Below are 18,776 nucleotides of genomic sequence, written 5' to 3'. Positions count from 1 at the left end.
TATACAATATAATGTTAGCAAGTATATTCACCATGTTACATTAGATTCTCAGACTCAGACTGTATTCATCTTTAGCTAGAAGTTTTTACCAACCCATCCCTATTTTCCCAACTCCTCTCCTCTGGCAGGCTTCCCTGGTGGCTCAGAGGTAAAGAATCCACCTGCCAACGCGGGAGACGCAGGTTCAATCCCTGTGTCAGGAAGATCCCCTGGAGAAAGGAAATGGCAACCCACTCCAGTACTCTTGCCTGGAAAATCCTAGTCCATTGGGTCTCAAAAGAGTCAGACATGACTGGGCGACTAAACAACAACAGTCTTCTGGCAACCTTCTTCTATTCTGCTTCTATAATTTTAATTTTTTTGAGTCCACATATAAGTGATATCAGTGCAAAATATGTGTATTTCCCTGGCTTATTTTACTCAGCATAATGCCCTCACGGTTCATCCTGCTGTTGCAAAGGACTGGATTTCTTTCTTATGCTGAGTAGTATTCTATTAAACATATATACCACATCTTCTTTGTCCATTCATTGATGAAACCTGCTTTGGCTATTCTAAATAATGCTGCAATACTTACATAGTAACAGCGGTTCTTTTCTTCCTTTACAAACTTATCATTTCTATTTATGTTCTTTTCCTTTGTGCTTGTTAATTCTCCAATACACGCTATAGAAGAAGAGAGGTGGTCATCAGTGTCTAGATCTTGAATTTTAAAAGGAATGTGTCAGAATATTTTCCTGTAGATCTGGGGAGATTCCTATTTTGCTGAGTTTTACTGTGAATTAATACTCAAGTTTATCAAATGATTTTTCATTTATCATTGAGATGATCACATATTTTCTTTGATTTATTGATCTGATGACATATATAAATTATTTCCTTAGAATTTAACTGCTGGGTTTGGCTTACCAATACTTTGTTCAGAGAGTTTTGAATAAAACTGTCTTATAACTTTCTTCCCTTACACTATTTTGGGTTGTGTATCATGGTTACAATGGCTTCCCTATAAGAGTATGTGAGAGATTAAAGTGATCTATTTTTAGGAAATTTACTAAAACTTATTTATAAGACTCCCTGAGCCTATCTTTTCTTTATGAGAATTTTTATATACTGAATAAATTTCTTTAATAAATAATTATGGAACTATTTGGGCCCTCTATATCTTCTTGAGTGAACTTTGGTATGTTCTATTACTCTAGAAATTGAGCATTGTACTCTAAATTTTCAAATTTTGGCATAAATTTAGTCTATTATCATACCTTTTCCAACCTCTAATAACTGCTATTACGTTCTATCATTATGTTCTTTTTCAGTCTTTCTGGTACCTATGGATATAACTTTCGTGCTTAATAATACTTATTTGTGAATTATCTTTTCTGGATAAAGCTCACCAGTCTTTTCTACTTAGTTTTTGAAAATAATGAACATTTATTTGTTGCACTCCACTATTTTATTGTTTTTATTTTTAATTTTATTCATTAGTTAAATGTCCAATTTATGAAAGAGAGCACAGAAGAGAATAAACACAAGCAAAACAGCATTATAGAATAAAAATATTTGCTAGATTCTGTTCTCTCTAAGCATTTAAGGCTAAGTACCAATGTTACTGCCACCACTATAAATTGCTATATAATATTTTCATTGTAATTTATTTTTAAATTTCTAAGTTCCTCTTTGCTCCATAAAATGTGTGTATGTGTATAGATAGATAGATTTATCAATTTTTAAGTTGATGGAAACTAGTTTGTTGCTCATCTCTATTTCAAATATATTGTGATCAGATATTTTTTTCTATGAGGTATATATTTTTTCAGTAAAATTTATATGTATTATACCAAAAAGCTATCTCAACAAATTTTAATGTTTCACATTTAAAAAGTGGATATTATTTAAACAGCCAGGTTCTGTATATGTTCAATAAATAATGTTTCATATTTTTACTTTCAGGTTTTCCTTATTTAAACTTTTTAATTTGCTCAACCTATCAAAAATTGATATTTCCCACGACGATGGCAGATTTGTCAGTGTTGCTCTTACAATTCTTTTGATCTCTGCTTTTATATTTTTAAGACTACTTTATGATGAGTATGCAAGTTTTTAATTTCTATACCTACAAGATGAATTATACCTTTTATTATTTCGTTGTTGCCTCTATTTTCCTACTAATGATTTTTGTTTTAACACATGTGTTGAATTTGATGTTATTATACCTACCAATGTTTCTCTTTGTGTTCGTCATATACATCTTTGTTCTTGTCTTGATCCCAGTCTTTCCATGTCTGTTAACTTTAAGAATACTTCCTATTTAAATGAAAAATAACTAAATTAAGAAAACTCTATTCTGTAAAACTCTGGTGATTTTTCCTGGTGAATTTAGTCAGCTTATACTTACTATCTTATCTGATATATATGAACTTGTTTCTGCTGCTGCTGCTGCTTAGTCGCTTCAGTCGTGTCCAACTCTGTGCGACCCCATAGACGGCAGCCCACCAGGCTCCCCCGTCCCTGGGATTCTCCAGGCAAGAGTACCGGAGTGCGGTGCCATTGCCTTCTCCGAAACTTGTTTCTACCAACTTGCTATTCTTTGAATTTATCATATATTTTCTAGGCAGCGTTTTTCTTGCTTGCTTTTCTTTCCAGTTCTTTTTTTCCACTTTCCTTTCTTTTTATCTTCCCTCTACTGATTTGTACAGTTATATACTCTATTTCTATTCTTATATGGACTTCCTTTGAAATTTTATTATGTAGACTTTAAGCTCCACTGCTTCCTAAGCAACATAAGGACATTAGAATTTTTTAAGTCTGAAAAGTCCCTTCCAGTTTACAGGAAATTGTTCAGTACTTTAGCTGTGTCCTCTTTTTTTAAGGACAAATTAGACATAATTATATTATAGGAGGATGATTATTTAATGTTATCCACATTTATCAATTCCATTGCTCTCATTCCTTTAATATCACAGACCATCCTCCTAGGATAAGTTTCCATCTTTCTACAGTATAGTCTATCCCTTACAAGTTCTTTTCATGTAGGTATGTTGGTTAAAAACAAAAAAAAGCTTTTTTATTTTTTTTCCCTGAAAATATCTTTATTTCAAATTCACACCTAGATACATGGAACTGAAACTACATTCCAAAAACAAAAAAACAAAAAAATTTTTTTTTATTTTTTTATTTTTTTATTTTTTTATTTATAAATTTATTTATTTTAGTTGGGGGCCAATCACTTCACAACATTGCAATAGTTTTTGCCATACATTGACATGAATCAGCCATGGGTTTACATGTGTTCCCCCTCCTGGACCTCCCACCCACCTCCCTCCCCATCCCATCCTTCTGGATCATCCCATTGCCCCGGCCCTGAGCCCTTGTCTCATGCATCGAACATGGAATGGTGTTCTGTTTCACATATGATAATATACATGTTTCAATGCTATTCTCCCAGAACGTCCCACCCTCACCTTCTCCCTCAGAGTCCATAAAATTGTTCCATGCATCTGTGTCTCTTATTCTGTCTCGCATATAGGGTTATCGTTACCATCTTTCAAATTCCATATATATGCATTAGTATACTGTATTGTTGAAAAACAAAAAAATTTAAAAAGACTTTGTAAGCAGTCAGAAAGAAAAGTACAGATTATGGACTAAGGAAAGAGAATTTTCTTCCAGCCAATATCTCAGCAGTAAGAAAGGAAGGCAGAAGAGAACAGTATGTCCAAAGTCATATTAATATTTTGCACTCAGTTCCTTGTAACTAGGTGGGAGTTTTTTCTCATTTGTCTTATTTGGTATATAGAAGGCTCTCTCTGTAGCTTTATATCGCTCATCAATTCTGGAAAAAACAAAACCTTAGCCACCATTTTTCTAATTGTTTCCTCAACTACATTCCCTTGATTTTTGGCTCATGGTACTTTGAATATATGTAGACTGTTCTCTCCAGTTCTGGCCTCCGTACTTCCTAACCTCGCTCATATTTTACAATTCCTATCTTTCTATATTGCACTTTGAGAAACTTTTCAGTAGCTGTCTCCCCCGTTATCAATTCTCTTGCTAGCTGCTCTTCTCTTCCACAAAGAACTCTGCTCCATTGATACTTTTATTTCAATAGCTTTTGGGTTTTTTCTGAAGGCTCTAGCGTTGTCATTTTTTTCAATATGCTTGCTCATTTGTGACAGTTTTCCTTTGTTTTTTCACTTTTGAGACTCTATGTCTTTACACAGTTCAAAGTAATTTTATGCGCCTACCTTTAATCTTTTAGAGAAGGCAATGGCAACCCACTCCAGGACTCTTGCCTGGAAAATCCCATGGACGGAGGAGCCTGGTAGGCTGCAGTCCATGGGGTCGCGAAGAGTCGGACACGACTGAGCGACCTCACTTTCACTTTTCACTTTCATGCATTGGAGAAGGAAATGGCAACCCACTCCAGTGTTCTTGCCTGGAGAATCCCAGGGACGGGGGAGCCTGATGGGCTGCCGTCTATGGGGTCGCACAGAGTCGGACACGAATGAAGCGACTTAGCAGCAGCAGCTTTAATCTTTACATTGACATGCTTAAAAGTTCATATCTTGCTTGTTATTTCTGCTGACTCTACTTCTGCTGGCTGTTTTCTTGTGTAATTATTGTAAATGAAATATATAATCACACTTAAAGATTATCAATTTGTAGAGAACCCAGGGGACCAGGATTAACTAAGAATTTTCAGGTTCAAAGCTGAGTCTCCTGCCCATAATGCTGACATTAGCACCTTATTACACAATTCTGCCTTCAAAGAGAGTTCACTGCTGCTCTGATAGAAATCTGTGATGTCTATCATGTGTGTGTTTGCACACAGGGTTGGCTAAATTTTCTTTACTTCCTATAAGCACAGAAATATAAACTACTATATTTCATGCAGAATCTAGTTGTTTGTAACAGGATGACCACCAATATTATTTCTGGAGGCAGAATTTCAAAAGAGTGTTCCAAAACTTCATAATATTCGAAAAAGAAATCCAGTTAAATGATAATACGCTTATATAACAGAATTTTCATCCTCTTAAGAAATTTTAACTCATAAAATCATGGATGATTTAAGAAGGTCAAACTTCCTCCATATTTCCTGAAAATAGATAATTCAAATCAAAAAAGAGGTCAACATTAGGATAAAAATAAAATTCACACAAATTATGTTCTCCTCTAATTTAAATAAAAAAATATTGTGTCATGTTTTGATTTAAGAAACAGACTGGAAAAACAGACTAGTTTTTCTCATGTACTTTCTCATAAAACAAGCTATTACTCTCTTGACATCTTATCAAGCATATTTCCTTTGTTATCACTTATTCTTCTAAATATACCAAGAATAGCACCTTACATATAGCAGGTATTTGGTGAAAATTTGCTGAATTAAAATATACTATTTTCCAATTTATCTGATAATGACTGATCATTGGATCTTAGGTAGAAAAATTAATTTCAATCTCATATTTTTGCATGGATGAATACACAGTAACAGTTTTCTTGATTGAAATTAGGTTTAGTTCCTAACTGGTTTTCATAGTGAATCTAAAGTAGCTGAAACAATAGGTTTCTAAAACTGATTACGATTTGAATCAACTGGGGAAATGTTTTAAAAAATATTAATCCTAGGCCATACCCACCCCCCTCCGAGAAATACTGATTTACTTGGATTCTCATAATTATTAGAGAATCTATATTTTTTAAAAATAAAACTCAACATTCAGAAAACTAAGATCATGGCATCTGGTCCCATCATTTCATGGCAAATAGATGGGGAAACAGTGGAAACAGGGACAGACTTTACTTTTGAGGGGCTCCAAAATCACTGCAGATGGTGATTGCAGCCATGAAATTAAAAGATGCTTGCTCCTTGGAAGAAAAGTTATGACCAACCTAGACAGCATATTAAAAAGCAGAGACATTACTTTGCCAACAAAGGTCCATCTAGTCAAAGCTATGGTTTTTCCAGTAGTCATGTATGGATGTGAGAGTTGGACTATAAAGAAATCTGAGTGCTGAAGAATTGATGCTTTTGAACTCTGGTGTTGGAAAAGACTCTTGAGAGTCCCTTGGACTGCAAGGAGATCCAACTAGTCCATCCTAAAGGAAATCAGTCCTGAAAATTCATTGGAAGGACTGATGCTGAAACTGAAACTCCAATACTTTGGCCACTTGATGTGAAGAACTGACTCATTTGAAAAGACCTTGATAATGGGAAAGGTTGAAGGTGGGAGGAGAAGGGGATGCCAGAGGATGAGATGGTTGGATGGCATCACCAACTCATTGGACATGAGTTTGAGTAAGCTTCAGGAGTTGGTGATGGACAGGGAAGCCGGCATGCTGCCGTCCATGGGGTCCCAAAGAGTCAGACACAACTGACCGACTGAACTGAATTGAACTGAGTCTAATATACAGCCAGATTTTTAAACCACTGATAAAAACATTTTTTAATCGCCATCATCTGGTGCATGTTTAGACAAAAGGCTGCTGACATTTTTTCTGTGTTCACATCAGTCAGTGTGCAACACTAGTCTGTGAGTAATATCTCACTGCAATTTTCTACTGAGGGTATATCAGATTCTTACATGTAAGAAAGAGACCAAGGAAGCTGTCTAAGTCTGAGTGTAAGGTAGATTGCAATATGATTTGAGAATAACCAATCAAATTTCAAGAAGACATATTTCCATGAAAATCAACTAAATGACATTGTAAGTTTTGCCCAGGCAAAATGTGATTCAAATAAAGTTGCATTATAATTAACATGTAATTTTTAGATCATTTTATTTAACCATTCTTTCCTCACTTTCTCGATTGTAAGATGGATTTTTTTTTCATTTATGTATTTAAAACTTTCCTGAATGTAATGAGCTTTGGTCTCAGGAAATTCAGTTTTCATAAACTTTTTCAACTTAAACAAAAAGAAACTCAAGTACCTTTCCTCTTGCCATTATAGTAAAACAAAAAAGATTAATCCCCATGAGTGGTCTATCAACATAATGTAAAAAACTGGATTATATTCATATTTTCTTGTTAGTAGGATTATTTAAAAGTATTTAACAAGCACAATTTTAGGGATCAAATAAAATATATATCACAAAACTCTTAGAATTCATTAAATGACCAAAGCTGCAAGAATACAAGGTGCTAATATTGTATTATTCTTGAAAAGACTAAGATGAAAACATGGTACCCTAAAGGCAAAGTCTCACTAAACTGTATGAAGCCCAGAAAAAAAAAAAAAAAGAATTTTAGAGGTAAGGCCAATCAACTGGAATCAATTTGTATTTTGAAGATTTTGTATTCATTCACCCATCAAATATTTACTTAGTCCCTGCCAAATGCTAGTCAGCGTTTACAGATTGTATTCCTGCCGTCCCAGAGCTGCCCTTCCAGCGGGGGAAGAAGTTCAGAGAGTGAAGGTGAAAGCGAACAAGGAAACACTCGAAACAGTCAAATATGAGTTCAAACACAAGCTCAAAATTTTAAGAGCTATAAATTCTTAGACACGTTACTTAACCTTTCTGAACCTGTTTCCTCATTTACAAGTAGAAATAATACTACCTATCACACAAGTTTGCTGTTAGGATTAAACAAGATTGGTATGGTCTTACCTGTGTTTTAAAGTCAAATAGAGATTAAAATTCAAAACTCTCAAATTCTGGACAGATAATAAAACGTATTCTCTGCCTGTAATCTTTCCTATCTCACCTGCTTTCATTTACCCCAACACTAGCACACCAAAAACCAAATTTCATTGATTCTAGGACATATATTTCTCTCACTTTAACTTCTCTGGAATAGAACATGTCATCATATAAACCTTCTTGAAATTGCTGCTAGCCAAATATCAATTATTACCATGATAGTTTTCCATTGCCAGTATCTATGTAAGAATTAAAAGAAATGGCTCCAAAATTGCAAAATGGATGACAGGGCTTGAAAAGGTAAATCCTGGAAACAGTAGCTAAGCATATCTTTCAAGCCTGAGAAACTAATACGTGTGTGTATGTGCATGTGTGTATCAGGGAGGATGGATCATACATGGGAAATGCTAGTGAATCGCATGTGTTCAGCAATATTCAGAAACTGCTAGGTCAAAACAGTCTAGCTCTATAATTACAAAGTCACTGCTGACTATGACTGCAGCCATGAAATTAAAAGACACTTGCTCCTTGGAAGAAAAGCTATGATAAATCTGGACAGTGTATTAAAAAGCAAAGACATCATTGTGATGACAAAGGTTCATATAGTCAAAGCTACGGTTTTTCCAGTAGTCATGTACAGATGTGAGAGTTGGACAATAAAGAAGGCTGAGTGCTGAAGAATAGATGCTTTCGAAGTGTGGTGTTGGAGAAGACTCTTGAGAGTTCCTTGGACAGCAAGGAGATCAAACCAGTCCATCCTAAAGGAAATCAACCCTAAATATTCACTAGGAAGGACTGATGCTGAAGCTGAAGCTACAGTACTTTGGCCGTCTGATGCAAAGAGCTGACTCACTGGTAAAGGCCTCATTGCTGGAAAAGATTGAGAGCAGGAGGAGAAGGGGACAACAGAGGATGAGATGGTTAGACAGCATCACCGACTCAATGGACTTGAATGTGAGCCAATTGCAGGAGACACTGAAGGACGGGAAGCCTGGCATGCTGAAGTCTATGGAGTTGCAAAGTTGGACACAACTTAGCAACTGAACACATATAACTGCAAAGTCAGCTTAACTGCCTAGAAACAAAAGCTTTGGTTTCTTTGGATTCTTTAAAGAAATGCTGCATCACCATTGTCTTTTTGGCACAGAGGATAAGACTGTGTGGAGAAACATAGATATTGAAAATTCTGAGTTGAAAATGGCTCAGGAACGTTCATCTCTTAATGTGAAGAATTTTTATTAGAACTTTAACTACATTCATTTTGTTTAGACTTTCTTTTTTCACATGTGCATAACAGTAATATATGACCCAAACCTATACCTTGTTCTTGTTTAGTCACTAAGTCATGTCTGAGTCTTTGGCGACGCCATGGACTGTAGCCCACCAGGCTCTTCTGTCCATGGGATTTCCCAAGCAAGAATACTGGAGTGAGTTGCTATTTCCTTCTCCAGGATGTCTTCCTGACCCAGAGATTGAACTCGCATCTCCTGCACTACAGGCAGATTCTTTACTACTGAGCCACCAGGGAAGCCCATAGAGTTCCCATACAGTTCAATAGTTATCATATAAAAATCTAAGGTATAATTGAATTGATATTATCTTTTCTTGCTTTTCAAAGGCATATAAAACATCAGGATAGGTTAAATTTGATAGAACCTTGGACTCTATGAAATATGATATCCAGAGTTCTCTAATATGGTACTTGGCCCAATAAAGGAGCTTAATAAACGTTCATTGAAAGAAATTAACGCATTCTTCAAGAAAGAATACTGTGTCTGGCCCTGAATGCTCCTGCAAGAAAAGGGGTCCTGCAGAAAACATTTTCCTGGGGAGAGGAGAGGATTCTTACAGTGTCCAGGAATCAGCTGGATTCATAGCAACCACAGCCATCCTTCAACCTGGTCAATTCAAAATTCTGTTTCAAAAAGGTTAACATAGATAAAACTTATTTGTATTATTACTGTAACAGTTTAACTGCCTAAAAGAAATCTTAAAAGAGTTTTAGAAATTACATCATTTCCAATTCTTATTATAACTTTCAAGATAACTTTCTTAGTAATTCCCATGAAGAGAACTCATCCCAGTTTTGTGCAAGGGTTTTGTGCTGACCCACACATGTCAGGACAAAATGCTCTTTATGCTACAAACAGAGTTTCTATAACCAAAACATGAAATCTGCCTTGAAAAGGCAATCAATATTAACATAGCTACTCATGCTGTAATTGATTTCTGGCAATATATACTTTCAGATGAATACCATGTAAAATGCTTTAAAAATTATGTGAATCCTGCAATGAAATAAATCCACAGTATCACACTACCGTTTGAGTCAGGTCAGTTTTTTTGATACAACCTGTTTTATAGCACAGAAGCAATTTATCCACTTGATAGAATCAAGACCAAACCTCTAAAGTGTCATAATCAGCTTGTGGACCATTGGTAAAATTACTAAGTAATATACTGATTACCTAGCTTTCAGTTCAGTTCAGTTCAGTCGCTCAGGTTGGACATGACTCTTTGCGACCCCATGAATCGCAGCACGCCAGGCCTCCCTCTCCATCACCAACTCCCGGAGTTTACCCAAACCCATGTCCATTGAATCAGTGATGCCATCCAACCATCTCATCCTCTGTCATCCCCTTTTCCTGCCTCAATCTTCCCCAGCATTAGGGACTTTTCCAATGAGTCAGCTCTTCGCATGAGGTGGCCAAAGTATTGGAGTTTCAGCTTCAACATCAGTTCTTCCAATGAACACCCAGGACTGATCTCCTTTAGGATGGACTGGTTGGATCTCCTTGCAGTCCAAGGGACTCTCAAGAGTCTTCTCCAACACCACAGCTCAAAAGCATCAATACTTCGGTGCTCAGCTTTCTTCACCGTCCAACTCTCACATGCATACATGACCACTGGAAAAACCATAGCCTTGACTAGACAGACCTTTGTTGGCAAAGTAATGTCTCTGCTTTTAAGTATGCTATCTAGGTTGGCCATAACCTTCCTTCTAAGGAGTAAGCATCTTTTAATTTCATGGCTGCAATCACCATCAGCAGTGATCTTGGAGCCCAGAAAAATAAAGTCTGACACTGTTTCCCCATCTATTTCCCATGAAGTGATGGGACCAGATGCCATGATCTTAGTTTTCTGAACGTTGAGCTTTAAGCCAACTTTTTCACTCTCCTCTTTCACTTTCATCAAGAGGCTCTTTAGTTCTTCTTCACTTTCTGCCATAAGGGTAGTGTCATTAATGCATTATTAATCGTCCTTTGGTGACAAGATTGGCAGTTATTTAAAACCTAGTTTCACTGTTTGTCTAGATAAGTGATAAAAAGAATCTTCTGTTCTTTCCTTTCTGTCAACTACTGGCTCTGTAATCCTTGGCAAGTTACCCTCTCATTGCTGTGGTTGCTTTTTTTTTTCTTTCGTATCAATAAAATATCAGTGAAACAGTGATTATAAAAGTGCACACCTCAGAGATTTGCTAGAAATATTAAAGAATATAAAGCACTTAGAAGAGGGCCTAGCACACAGAAACCCCTAATAAATCTAGCTGCTCTTGTTATTATTATGTGACATAATCACATAAGGTCAAAGATGAATGAATAAAGAGATTAATGAATTAGTGGAATATAAAGCTTGACCTTCATAGGTGATTAAGATTTCAACAGAGAGAAGAGGTAGAAGTGAAACATACTTATTCCTGCTATTCATAACCTTTCTTCCTGTAATATTCTCTTGCCATAGTATAACTTAGATAAAAGGAGCACAGGTCAAGAATCTTGGTTCAGTGCATCAGAGCCAACCTGTGGCTTCTCAAGTGCCTATCAAAGAAGAGACAAGCAGGAGCAATGAGTGCGCACTCCCAGGGCACACTTACAACACAGCCAGCTGTGCTGGGTGCAGGCATGATTATACGGGACGCTGAGAGAAGGAGACTCTGCAACCAGCCAGCCCTTCCTCCATGAGCTCCAGCCTGCACTACCTAAAATGCATTTGGTTATTGTCCACTTGACAACAACTTGCCAGCTATGTAACTTTCTAAACATTGTCTAACATCTCTAAACTTCAGCATGGGTCTTCTACAAAATGGACATTAAAAATAGCAAAGTGGTTGCCTTGAAGAGCAAATTACATTTGTATGACAATTAGAAAAGGATCTGCTACAGAGTAGGTATTCAAAAAATGGTAGTCCCTCAAAATATACATAAATAGTTTATAGATTAGTCCTCTACAGAAACAGCAACTTGCCTGGGCCTGTAAATAGCTCTAGTCAACACCATTGCTCCTCTTTGTTCTGTCTGATTTACTAGAATGGGGCTGAGAACAGTTAGGCTGCAACTACACGTGCTGTTTGGGTATCATTGTTTCATCATAACAGCATGTATCATTTCTATACACTGCCCCAAATGGATATTCTATAAGAAATGTAATTCAATCCAGTCCAACTGCTTAATGGTCTTCAACAGCATACCAAGTTTTAGATATCAAAGTTTAACTGAAATTGGGCATACAGATGAGCACTTCTCCATGTACTAAAGCCCAGCAGATGACTCCTAAACAAAGAGCAATCACAAATGGTAATTTCACCCAACTGGATCTAATTATATTTTTATGACAGAGGCAGAAAACGAAGAATGGGCTCAAGAAAATGTTTTCCTTTTATGATTTATTCTCTAAGAGGCAAAGATGAATTGCCTTATGAAGTTAACTTACTTCTTAAAACTCAAGGAACATAATTGTCTAGAGAAAAAAAAATTATGCAAGAGGTAAACATCCTGTTACAGAACAAGTGTGTGCATTTCAGCACATCCAGCAATAACTCCACAACTCACAGTGCTGAGACCCTAATAATGTTTCATGATAATAAACTGTTATCAGCAGATGTTGATTACTTCAATCCAGGGAGATTTAGAAACAAGATATGTGGTTTCTGTCATGCAGAACATAGTCCTGCAAAGTGGTCAACTGAGAGAGGTCCACCATGAATCCAAATGGCAGCTAGAGGAGATGCTGATTGCTAAATGAAGAAGAGGAAGCAGAGCCAAACGTGATTTTCACACTTGTTTTGCAGCTTCCAAACTGCAAACTCTTAACCAAGGTCCAGGTTTTTGCTTTATGGTTCAGCTCAGTTCAGTTCAGTCGCTCAGTCATGTCCGACTCTTTGTGACCCCATGAACCGCAGCACGCCAGGCCTCCCTTTCCGTCACCAACTCCCGGAGTTTACCAAACTCATGTACATTGAGTCGGTGATGCCATCTAACTATCTCATCCTCTGTCGTCCCCTTCTCCTCCTGCCTTCAATCTTTCCCAACATCAGGGTCTTTTCAAATGAGTCAGCTCTTTGCATCAGGTGGCCAAAATATTGGAGTTTCAGCTTCAACATCAGTCCTTCCAATGAACACCCAGGACTGATCTCCTTTAGGATGGACTGGTTGGATCTCTTTGCAGTCCAAGGGACTCTCAAGAGTCTTCTCCAGCACCACAGTTCAAAAGCGTCAATTCTTCGGCACTCAGCCTTCTTTATAGTCCAACTCTCACATCCATACGTGACTACTGGAAAAACCATAGCTTTGACTATATGGACCTTTGCTGGCAAAATAATGTCTCTACTTTTTAATACACTGTCTAGGTTTGTTATAGCTTTTCTTCCAAGGAGTAAGTGTCTTTTAATCTCATGGCTGCAATCACCACCTGCAGTGATTTTGGAGCCCCAAAAAATAAAGTCAGCCACTGTTTCAACTGTTTCCCCATCTATTTGGCATGAAGTGATGGGACCAGATGCCATGATCTTAGTTTTCTGATCATTGAGCTTTAAGCCAACTTTTTCACTCTCCTCTTTCAGCTTTATGGTCATGGATGCTGCATTTTTTTCCCAAAGGACATAATAGATACTAAGATTCTCTGAATTCTAAACAACTACATGTGTTTGTGATATAATAAGGAATCATGATATCACACGTACTTCCTTTGATGGATTTTATTTTTCATCTGATAAGTGTGTTTTTATAAGGAAATGAGCCCATGAGTTTATTTGGAAACCCCTTTTGCAGCTGCTGCGTGGTTGTATCCTCAGGTAACTGCCTCTAGGGGTCTAAGAGTGAAGTCATACCTGTGGGGGTAAGTGGTGGGGTCTCTGTTTAAAGGATTAGACATACCAAATGTCAATGATCCAGGAAAGAAGGAAGGAGAAACTAGAAAAACAAATGGGGTTTGAAGGCATATCTTACACTGGATAAAGGGAGAGGGTGGTATTCCTTTATCCTTCCGGGCTAAGACTGACTATTAAGAGCTAGATTGTTTGGGGATGGTCTTGGGGAGGGGGTGGAAAATACTCTCTGCCAACTGGATGAAGTTTGGGGTTAGGGAGGGGTCAGTCCCTAAGAAGCTTCACAAACGAGGGGAAAGACCGTCACAGCCATCGGGGAGTTTGTCTCTGTATGTTAATTCTCTTGTTATCCCTAAGCATTTGACACGTACTGATAAAGACACAGCCTTACCTCAGGTGAGCAGAAGGAACCTGAACGGAAGAGCCTGGGGCTAGAGCTAAAAGGAGAGCAGTGTTGTGGCACAGTCATCAGTGACAGCTTCCCCAGAAGAGGGTGAATCTCCACAAACAAGCAGCTGGAATAGAAGATCTGGGTATCTCCTTCTATATGGACATCCACTCTTTTACCTAACTTCATACCCTAACTTCAATCAAACTTCAAGAGTCATGTACTGTACTCCATCAACAGTTAATGTCAGAAAAACATTTTCTAGCCTGCAGCCTCAATTTTTCATTTCCTTATTAATACATAATTTTGCCTGGAGAAAAGAAATTTAGATGGGGGGATTCTATTTATCTGTGGTCTCTGATATTAGGTTACCTCTCTTAAATCAGGAGTTCATAGTCTGGGTCCTTGGGCTCATTAGACAGGTTTCATCCAAAACCATCCTGAGATCAATAACGATTTTAAAAGGTCTGTGATCCATTAAAACATTTTTTAAAAAGGTCATTTTTGTTTCATCATGTGAATTAAAGAATCTCTTTGGGTTTCTTCTGAGACATGATTTAATAACCCTTGGAATCCCTTTTTGTCTGTATCCACGTTTAAACAGATCCTACCAGCAATGGAGCAGTGACTTTGTATTAAAAAAAATTAAAAACTACATTAATAACTAGAGAGTAAAAACTGCTTTACATAAAAGAAAACCATGGTTCTCACAAGCTACACATTGCATAACCTAGGTATCAAGATACAGTATTGAGTACATTTCCAAATTTTGAATTTTAAAACTTACTCACTCAAATCTCTCATATTTTGGTTCATTTTTAATGTTTCTTCTTTAGTGTTCTGCAATTTCAGTGATACATTTAAATGAGTTTATGTTTCTGCATTGCACTAATATTCTTGTACTTCATAAACATGAGAATTAATCACTTCTGAAAAATTATCACCCATTATCTATTCAAATATTGCCTTGCCCTCATTCTCTATATTTTCTCCTTCTGGAACTCTTGCCTTAATGTCTACATTTTCCACTTATTTATATCTCTGTATTCTAGGTATTACTATCAATTATACTATGGCTAGTCTGCACTTTTAAATCTTCCATTGTTTTTATCTCAAAATTGTATTTTTCACTTACAGGTTTTCTATTTGTGTGTTTTGTTTTGTTTTTAATAACTTACTCTTTGTTAGGTCTTAATGTCTTCTTTTATACTGTCAAGTTCCTGTGTCCATGGGATTCTCCAGGCAAGAATACTGGAGTGGGAAGCCATTCCCTTCTCCAGGGGATGTTCCCAACCCAGGGATCAAACCTGCGTGTCTTGCATTGCAGGCAAATTCTTTACCGTCTAAACCACCAGGGAAGCCCTCAAAACTGTAGACATATTCATTTTATATATTCTTTTTCATGCTGCAATATTAGCTCAAGTTTTTAAGGATCCAGTACTGCTGTTAGGTCTCATGTTAACACTCTCATGGATTGTACTGTCGGCTAACTTTTGTTTAGTGGATTGTTTCCTTGTGCATTTCACCATGTATTACAGCGATCACTTCTTTAGCAGGGCTTGCTGTTTTCTTGAAAATCCTTAGCAGTCTAGATGGTTACTACAGTACTTTCAGAATGGTTTTCTGTTTTACTCTTCTAGGAGCCTCAGGGGTATTTGTCAATTTGAAGATTTCTAGGTCAGTTAGGTGGTATAAAAAGCAAAAGCAAAACACAGTCACATGATGTGCAGGCCTAAAGAATGAAATTCTTAGGGGAAGATTTCTTTTGCTCTTACTGATAAAGTTGCTTCTTCTCACTCTGTGCTGACAGCATATTATTCTAGCCTAACTTTTCACTAATATAGGGTCCTGGTTTTAAGCAAAGGCTAAGGATGTCTCAATTCCAACTCTCTGTTTCATCTGGGGCCAAGGCCTTAGCTTCTCTCTACCTCAAATGGACATTAGACTCCAACTTCCTAGTCACCCAAACCTCTAACCCCTGGGGCAACCACAGCATGTTCCCAGGATATTCTCTGGCTTTTAACTTCCTTGCTTTTGGCAAACAGTAATCACTTTTTTTTGCAAAATTGGGCACCATGTTAAAATCCTTTAAATTATTTTATCCATTACTGCTAGGTGTTTATAACCAAGAGTCTGTTTCAGAATATCTCAGTCTACTGTTTTGCCAGAGCTTTAGTTTACAGTTTGTAATCAGTCAGTCATATCCAAGCAGGAATTTTAGCTGGACTGTTTCAGATCTTGAGAATTTAGAAACACTTAACATGCTTTATGTCCAGAATTCTTCTCCATGTTCAGAAGTGATGGACCAAAGACATATTTACATTCTAAATGAAGGAATTCTGTGATATAACTTCTGGGATCCTCCCAGGACATGGACATTTCTTGCTAATCACTGTTACAAACTGATTAAAATAGATTGTATTAATTTATTTTCAATTAGAAGTTAAAAAAAAAGGAAGAATTTGAGTCTTTCTTCTTCTAAATACTAACTTCAAAATGTTACTTCTTGCACTTAAAGCCTGAGAATATGTAATTACTCTCAAACAAGAAAGTTAGACACAAATTTCAGTAGTAAAAGCCTCAAAAATATATGTAAGAAAATCTTTCTACAAAAGTGAACTATGAAAAAGAATATTTTAGCAAAAGTCCATAGAACTTATCCCACAGAAACGACAATTTGCAAAAATCTGTTCTTACAATGGAAAAAATCTCAATAATTCGAGATAATGGCAGAATCAAACATAAAGTGTACTAGTTATTTCAGCTTTCAAAAATAATATGCCTTCTACTCTAGGAAAATATATGAAATTGTTTAAATTATAAATCAAAAGCATAGAGAAGGGCTTATTTGTACCCTCTACCAGAAGAAAATAATTTTCTTTAATTCTTTCTCATAAATCACAGGTGTGAAGTGCTGCTGTTTATTGGTTAAAATTTTTTAGTCACTTGATTATTCAAGAGAAAAAAAATAAAAACCTTGTACGAGTAAACAGTGATGAAAAGTTACTATAGAACCTTTTGGAAATAATAGATTTGGACAAGACCAAAGTCTTACTCAGAAACATGGCTCCCTCTTAAGTTTGCTATCATACGTTTGACCTGACAGGAGGTGCTCATTATGAATTGAAGCACATTACAATATTTCTGTTGATCTCTCTGTTGCCAATGCCTTAAGAATGATCTGGGGTTCCTTAATGCAGAAAAATACTTTTTCTCTAAATAGCAGATGATATAAAAACTATAGAGAAATCAACAAGGAAGTAAACCACATTTGAAAGCATTAGGGTTATTTTTCAGGACAACTCGGAATTACTATTTTATTTAGTCTCTCTCACTACTAATATGTATCCACAAGTTTTAAAAATCAATTTTCCCCACAAAGTAACAAGTGACTACAGAATGATTAAATGATTAAAAAAAATAGATTTTTGTCTACGGAATAGCATAACTTTAAAAAATCAATATAGCTTTTATAAGTTACTTAACTTACTCACAGGTAACATTACCAAACATAACCCTCAGACTTAAGGGTAAGCTCAAGTCTAAGTCAATGAAAAAAACCCATGTGTTTTAAACATACCCTCTACGCAAACTTGCAAGTAGCTACATTCAGAATATCCAGAACTGATGTATCTTCTGTCTTTTCTTGGGATATATCTCCTTGCTACTTAAAGTGTGCTGCATGGACCAGCAGTTTCCACATCTTCTCAGAGACTGTTGGAAATGCAGAAATTTGGGCTGCATCTAGACCCTACTGAATCACAATCTGCATTTTAGCAAGCTTCATAGGAAATCCATGTGTCCATTAAAGTTTGAGAATTTCTGTAGTAACAGACATAGTAATACTTTCTAACTTAACGTCAAGTTAAAGTATAAGATTTCTTTTGGGGAGAATGTCCTGGAATTAGATAGTGGTGATGGTTTCCCCACTCTGTGCATATACTAAACACTACTGAACTGCACAACTTAAGTGGGTAAATTTTATGAAATGTAAAATCTATTTTATTTTTTTAAAAAAGAAAAAAAAATAAGGAATAGTAAATGTTTTCAAACCGTACAATTTTTTTCTTTTATCTAGGGGGAAAACTACATGCAGCATTTTCTGGGGGTCACTTCCTCCTCGGAAAAGGATCCACATCAGACCTTGACGCTGGGCAGCCCTGACCAGTGATCTGAAGGTGTCCCCATCCATCCTGCCCCCCTATTCCGCCCCCAGACACACACAGACACACACACACACATCTCTAGAGCTGCTTACAGAACTGCTACTGAGAACCGCTTTCCGTGGGAAACCTCAGGCAGATGACGTGACATGTCAAGAAACCAGACTGCACAGTCAACTAAAGGGGCAGGGAGACAGGCTCTCTGCCGGCCGCACTTCTGGGCCCAGGCCTGCGGGGGGCGGGAGACGTCGCCCCCATTCTGCCCTCGGCTCGCCCCTGCCACTCATCCTCCAACCCCCCCAAAAGGAACCCCCCAGACTTTTGAATAAGATCTCGTAGTTACTTGGAGTCCACCCCCAACCACCCTCTGGGGCTTCTCCCAGGACGAGTCGCCCGGGCGCGCACCTGTAACAGGTCCCTCCCGGGAGCCCTCGGTGAGAGGTGCGCGCGGCCGGGAGGTGAGCCTGGGGGCGGCGTTTCTC

The 18,776-nt window shown here is 37.2% G+C and overlaps 1 protein-coding gene across 5 annotated transcripts in view; it reads right to left on the bottom strand.

Annotated features, from left to right (window-relative positions):
• Window positions 1-18,776, bottom strand: part of TRPC6 (transient receptor potential cation channel subfamily C member 6) — a 139,728-nt gene that overhangs the window by 119,846 nt on the left and 1,106 nt on the right. The window lies entirely within an intron of this gene.

The sequence above is a fragment of the Giraffa tippelskirchi genome, chromosome 11, assembly GCF_054371585.1.
Source record: "Giraffa tippelskirchi isolate mGirTip1 chromosome 11, T2T-mGirTip1v1.2.pri, whole genome shotgun sequence".
Lineage (NCBI taxonomy): Eukaryota > Metazoa > Chordata > Mammalia > Artiodactyla > Giraffidae > Giraffa > Giraffa tippelskirchi.
The sequence above is the reverse complement of the archived record's forward strand: the minus strand, read 5'-3'. Positions and strand labels throughout refer to the sequence as shown.